The 7,244-nt window shown below is 44.5% G+C and overlaps 1 long non-coding RNA gene across 2 annotated transcripts in view; it reads left to right on the forward strand.

The window, feature by feature from the left end:
- LOC125613580 overlaps positions 1-6,715 on the forward strand; it is a 13,890-nt gene extending 7,175 nt beyond the window's left edge. The window contains exons 2-3 of one of the 2 annotated variants that reach the window (XR_007344138.1): positions 1,283-1,384; positions 6,664-6,715. This is a non-coding gene — a long non-coding RNA (uncharacterized LOC125613580). The remainder of the gene's footprint in view (positions 1-1,282; positions 1,385-6,663) is intronic. The other variant, XR_007344137.1, reaches the window with a different exon arrangement.
- Positions 6,716-7,244: the final 529 nt, after the last annotated feature.

Raw genomic sequence — 7,244 nt, forward strand, 5'->3', positions numbered from 1 at the left:
GTTATATACATATACATATATATATATATATATATATATATATATATATATATATATATTACAGAAAATTAGCATTTGAAACCAACCACTTAGCATACAGGAACACATTATCATTTTTAACATTTACTTTGTTCTTTTATGTATTTCATTTTTTCCTATAGTGAACATGTCCTTTGTAATTGAGAAGTTTTTTTCATTGTTAATTCATAAAATAAAACCTCATAATCTTAAAATATATGTAAAATCTTAAAGTGTGGCTCAGTGGTAGAGCACTTGTCTAGCTAGCATGGTGATCCTTGAAAATCTGGGTTCAATCCCAATCACTGCAAAAATAATAATAAAAGGAAAGACAAAAGAAAAACAAATATATAATATATATGAACATATATGAAATACAAATATATATATATATATGAAAGATATATACAGCAAGCTTCTTTCTGTGCCTGGCTTATGTATTTCACTTAACATAATTTTCCCCAATTCCATCCTCAATGTTGCAAATGATAGATTTCATTCCTTTTATGGATGAAATTGTTATTTTACATATTTTAAGACTATTGTGTATACACACACACACACACTATATACACACACACACACACCCCTGATAGAGCTACAGGAAGAAACAACTCGATAATTTTAGTTAAAATAGAAAACAAGAAAGAAAGAAAAAGAAAAGGTATAGATGATCTGATAAATTTAGTTAGTGATTTTTGAGGGTGTATCAAGTGTATCAAGAGATGGCAGCACCTGATTGTACAACTCTCAGATGTGAAAATCAGGATGAAATCATCTATGAATTAGAAATACATGCAATTATGAATTGATTTTTAAAACGTAAATGGTCAGGGCTGGGGTTATGGCTTAGTGGTAGAGCCGTTGCCTAGCTCGTGTGAGGCACTGGGTTCGATCCTCAGCACCACATAATAAGTAAAAAATAAAATTGTTATGTCCATCTACAACTAAAAATAATTTTAAGAAACATAGTATTAGATAAAAAATAAAATGAGAAAGAGAATGCAATTTATTTGCACAGGATCATGTATATCAGTTGAAGACACATTCACATGAAAACACACAAGTTTCACAGGTATGCAAGGGTGACACTAAACAATAGAATGGATGCCTGGGGAGGCGGAGAGGACAGGAAGTGGGCCCAGGGGTGAAGGAAGGGCCTTGTAGGGTGCTGCTCTGATAAACTCTGAACTGCAACAGATAATACGCTTGGCCTGTACACCCGCCTTGCGGTTTCAATCATGATTATAATCTTTCCTATCAGCAGAAAGGTTGTCCCTGTGACGGTCGGTGTCATGTGGCCAGCACACAGCAAAATCTCTGTGGAAACTGCAAGCACATGGGCCCCAGGCAGCTCTGGATGCAGGTACTGCACATTCTTGCTCCAGGAACAAGGTCTGTGTCCTCCCAGCCCAGGGAAAGCCCCCTCAAAACCAGAACTTCTGTCTTAGGGAGCCCCAAGCCACTGAGCTGGAGTCACGAAGATTCAGACCCAGTTCAGCTTGGGTTCCTGGATTTCTCAGAATGTAGACTTGAAATCCCCGATATCGAACTTCCCCAGGTGGTTCCAAGGCTGGGCACGATCTCTCTTTTTGGCTCCTTTTCCTTCCCACTTCCCACTCACACAAACATGTCTCCACTGGGAGCAAGTCCAGGCCTGATGGGACACACAAAATCTCAAAGAGAAAATAGTCCCAAATGACAACCTTCAGGGCATTGAGATGAGGAGACTTAAAAATGTAGACACTACACAAAGAAGATCTACATATAGTTGGCGCCACATGAAAAGATGTCCAACATCATTAATCATTAGGGATAGATATATCAAAATCACAATGAGAAATGCCCTCCTGTCTATTAGGAAGGCTACTACAAAAAGGGAAATCACAAAGGCTGGGGGTGCAGCTCAGAGACAGAGCATTCGCCCAGCATGTTCAAGGCCCTGGGTCCCATCGCCAGCACTGCAAAAACAGAAACAGAAAACAAATATTGATTAGAATGTGGAGAAATCAAAACCCTTGTGTAGTTGGTGGGAATGTAAAATGCTGTAACTGTTGTGTAAAACGGTGTGGTGATTCCTCAAAAAATTAAATATAGACTTACCATAGAATCCAGCAATTCTATTTCTGGGTATATACACAAAGACTTCAAAGGAGGGATTTGAACAGATCTCTATCCGTACACTTGTGTACACAGCAGCATTTAAGAGGTGGAAGCAGGGCTGGGGATATGGCTTAGTGGTAGAGTCCTTGCCTAGCATGTGTGAGACACTGGATTTGATTCTTAGCACTGCATATAAATAGATAAATAAAATAAAGGTCCAACTAAAAAAATATTTTTAAAAAAGAGGTAGAAGCAACTCAAGTGTACAAGATGAAAGGATAGAGAAGGCATGGTCTATCCATGCAAAGGAATATTATTCAGCCTTAAAAAGGAAGGAGATTCTGATGCATGCTACAACATGAGTAAACCTTGGGGACATCATGTTAAGTGAAATAGGTCGGTCATGAAAAGATGAATACTATATGATCATCATGTGATGTACCTAGAGTTATTATTATAGAGGCAGAAAGTGGAATGGTGTTGTCCAGGGCTAAGGGGAGGGGAAAGCAGTGGGTCAGAGTTTCAAATGGGGATGAGAAAGTTCTGGAGATGGATAGTGGTTATGATTGTACAACAATATCAATGTACTTAATGCCACAGAACTGTACCCTTAAAAAGGCTGAAATAGTCAGTTTTAGGGTGGGTTGTAGCTCAGTGGTAGAGCACTTGCCTAGCATGTGTGAGACACTAGGTTCAATTCTCAGCACCACATAAAAATAAATAAATAAATAAATTTAAAAAATGAAGATCCTTTGACAACTAAATTTTTTAAATTAAAAAAATAGTAAATTTTATACCACAATTAAAAAAAAACTAAGGCTGCTTAAGGGGAGACTGCAAAGCAGACATATGTCATTCATTGCACCCTCTAACCAACACCTTGATGAGATCTCAGAAGAAATGGAGTTTGGCGTGGAAAGAGGGAGGCTGATTTTTAAAAAGTTCCTCAGGCCGGGGCTGTGACTCAGTGATGCAGCACTTGCCTAGCATGTGGGAGGCCTTGGGTACCCTCCCCAGCACTGGGGGTGGTGGTGGTGGAAATGTTCTTCATCCTCTGATGGAAATGGAGGTGGCACAAAAGAGTGAGGGCTTCCAAACTTTTGAGTCCTGAAGCCTCTGTGGGTGAGGATGTTTCCTGTCATCTTCTGCACAGGATCCAGCTCCTCTGTCCTGTACGAAAAGACATCTGGACATGAGGGTGTACATGCTCACACATGTACTCAGGACCATTGCACACACATGGGTTCCTGCCCACACACTCGCACAGGGCTGGTGTCTTTGATGAAAGAAATAACTAAACAAGCCATTAGCAGGTCCTTAGCTGCAGCAGGTGGCCCTTTTCAGTCCTGCAGGTCACTCCTCCTCAGCCAGACCCATGCTGTGCTGTAGGGCCAGAGACCCCTCAGCCAGGAGGGCTGAAGGCAGTCAGCACCACTCTGGATCCTGGAACCCTGGCAAGAGGGGAAAGGGACCTCCCTCCCTACCAAGGCTCAGCCAGGCAGCGGTGCAGGCTGAAGAGCAGTGCTGGGGAATTCTGTTCTCTCAAAGATAAGCTTAGTGCCCAGCCTGTCTCTAACATCTGCATGGCCAGCACTTCTGCTATCAGTGACCAACCTCACCCCTACAAGTGCTGCTCAGGCCTCCTGCTCAGGGGGCCTCCTGACTAGTGGCCCTGAGATGAAAATGGAGATCAGCAGCAGAGGAGATAAAGGCAACTGTACCTGGACTTTGGTCAGGCTGTCCTGGAGATGGCAGGCAGGTGGCCCAGCTAGACCTGTGGTGAATGTTGACTTCCCAGCATGGCCTGGTGCAGATTTTCCATCACCATGCTCTGGGATTGACTGTGCCAGCTTCCAAACCCCTGTAAGTCCCTCCATCTTGGAGCCTCGATTCCGAATCCTGGAGGACAGGTAATACTGATCACGTTCCAGAGATGTTGATAGCTGGAGTACAAAAAGCAATCTCCTTGGGAGGTGCCACGTGCCTTTCCTTCCTTTCCAGTCTACGATGACTGAACTGGGTTCTGGGAGGCAACACTCCTAGGGCCACATGCTGGAGCTAGAGCTGGAGCACTTGGGGTCAGAAAGGAAGGCCGTGAGGGAGTGGGAGTGGGGCCTGAGCACGCCCCGGGGCACTGAGCCCCATGCACACAGCCTGGCATTGGGAAAGCTGACTCTCCTCCCTCCCAGCTGTGCCACAGCTGGCACCAGGGAGAACTCAAGCTGGTCCATCTGCAGATCAGAACTGTCTGTCCCTGCCCTGTTCCCTGTTTGCAGAGGGAAGGCAAGTGGAGGGTCAGAGCTCACCTGGGGCTGGGATAGGGCTCCAGTTTCTCAGCCAAACACCATCTATTTGATAGTTTAGTACTGGCAGGGGTAGGAACCAAGGGGATGCCACAGAGACTCGGGGCATTCTGTACCCAGCCCTGATCCATTTTAAAATAGTAAACTGTTATGGGTTGACTGGTGTCCCCCTAAGAATCATATTTTGAAGGTCTAACACCCACTACCTAAGAACATGACCTTAGAAATAGGGTTATTGCAGATGTAATTAGTTGAGCCGAGGTCCTTTAGGGTGGGCCCAAATCCAACATGACTGGTGTCCTTAGAAAAAGGAGAAATGTTGACACATGTACACACACCCATGAAGTAGCCATGTATAAAATAAAGGCAGAGACTGAGGTGATGGCTCTGCAAGTCAAGGAATTAGCCCTGTTAATGCATGGGCTTTAGTCAGCTGGATTTTTATGTAAATTTAAAAAATTTATATATGACAGCAGAATGCATTACAATTCTTATTACACATATAGAACACAATTGTTCATATCTCTGGTTATATACATAGTATATTCACACCAATTCATGTCTTCATACATGTACTTTGGATAGTTAATGATCATCACATTCCACCATCATTAATTACCCCAGGTCCCCTCCCTTCCCCCTCCAACTCCTCTGCCCTATCTAGAGTTCTTCTATTCCTCCCATGCTCCCTATCCCTATCCCACTATGAATCAGCCTCCTTATATCAAAGAAAACATCCAGCACTTGGTTTTTGGGGATTGGCTAATTTCACTTAGCATTATCTTCTCTAATTCCATCCATTTACCTACAGATGTCATGATTTTATTCTCTTTTATTGCTGAATAATATTCCATTGTGTATATATGCCACATATTTTTTTTATCCATTCATCTATTGAAGGTTATCTAGATTGGTTCCACAGTTTAGCTATTGTGAATTGTTCTGCTATAAACAAACATTGATGGGGCTGTGTCCATGTAGTATGCTGTTTTTAAGTCCTTTGGGTATAGACCGAGGAGAAGGACAGCTGGGTCAAATGGTGGTCCATTCCCAATTTTCCAAGAAATCTCCATACTGATTTCTATATTGGCTGCACCAATTTGCAGTCCCACCAGCAGTGTATGTGTGTACTTTTTTCCCCACATCCTCGCCAACACTTATTGTTGTTTGTATGCATAACAGCTGCCATTCCATCAGCTGGATTTTTGCGACCTCACTGTTGGCTGGCCATGGAATCTCTGGCAGAGAGATTACATAGGAGTTGCTGTGGTGCACCATTCAGAGCCCCTGCAGGGGGCTGCCCCTCCAGGACTGAGGCCCTCATTCTCCCAGATGCTGGGTGTGTTGGTAGTGATGGGGCCCAGCTGTGTTTCTCTCCGAGACTTGCACTCAACTGAAGAGAGCCACCTTGCCTAATCACAGGCTACCCCTAGACCATTGCAAATGGAGGCTTGATGTAGGGATATAAAGGCCGGGTCCTGGTGCCTTGAGGCAGGATAACTCTGTTGCATCGAGTTTTGCTCCTGTCCCAAGATCTGTCTCAGTGCGTTTTCTGTGCAAACGAACCTATGACAGTTGGTACCAGGAAAGATCCTGGGAACAGAAAGTAAAGTGGGATTTTGGCATTGGGTCACTTTTTGGCCAACTGGCAATGAGGACCTCAGGCACACAGCTGTGGCACAACTGTTAAAAGTTTTCCAGGTGGTGAATTGGGCTGGGAACCTGGTAGAAGGGAAGGCACTAGAGTGTGCTGGTCCCTGTACCCTGTGTCCTTATGTTAGAGTGGGGAACCAGAGTCTGGGTTCAGTTTTAGAGCCATGTTGGTGAAGTCCCCATCTACAGAGAGTCCTGTCCCCTGTGGCCTTGGTTTCCTACAAGATGAGGGAGTGGGATGCATTGATTGGAAAAGCCAATTCCCTGAGGTTCCTCCTGGCTCCAGCATCCTGCAGGAGACTATGAACCAGGGAGAAGGGGGTGGGGGTGGGGGTGGAAGCACCATGCATCCAAGAATGCGAATAAGCTGAGTGTGAAGGGTGGGGGTGGAGGGGCCTGGAGGAGACATTCTGTGTCCGCATCTTGCCTGAGCAGTCTGTTTGATCCTGTGCCCAGTTCCTCTGGCTCCTCTCAACAGATGACTGGGCACCTGTAGCTGATTTAACTGAGCGTGGATTTCAGTCCACTGATATGAGGATGGCCTCAGCCTCCTAGACTTCTCTTTCTTTGTTCCCTGTCTTCCCAGAGCCTGGCAGAAGTCATGAGCTCAGGACCACAGACATCGCAGATGTTGGAGACCGGCTTCTTTTTTTTTTTTTTTTTCAATTATTCATCATTATTTATTTTTGTTAATAGGAAACATAATCCTAGGGTTCAAAGTTCAAAACATGGAAAACAGGACATGATATACAGTCAGAAGTCTTCTTTCCTGCCCCCAGAGGCCCACTTCCCCATCTAGAGGGTAAAACGCTACCCCTGAATCTTTCCTAGCTGTGTCACACCTACCTATGTACACACGTGTGTGCTTCCTGCTCAGCTCACAGTCTTCAAATAGGAGTTGTCCACACACAGCCCCAGCTTGCTGGCTTCAGTGACCCATTTCCCCTGTCCTGGAGATTGTTCCCCTAACCTGGTGTAATGGTGAAAACCCTGGGCCCTGGAACTGGCTGCTTGGGTCCAGATCCTGTCTGGGGATCCCTTTTCCATTCACCAGCTGTGGGACCTTAGCAAGATCATCTCTCCTCTTTTTGCTTGATTTCTCACCTATACTTGGGTAATAGTAATTCACATCATCTACACACACACACGACACACACACACACACAC

Source organism: Marmota marmota, unplaced genomic scaffold (genome assembly GCF_001458135.2).
Source record: "Marmota marmota marmota unplaced genomic scaffold, marMar, whole genome shotgun sequence".
Taxonomy (NCBI): domain Eukaryota; kingdom Metazoa; phylum Chordata; class Mammalia; order Rodentia; family Sciuridae; genus Marmota; species Marmota marmota.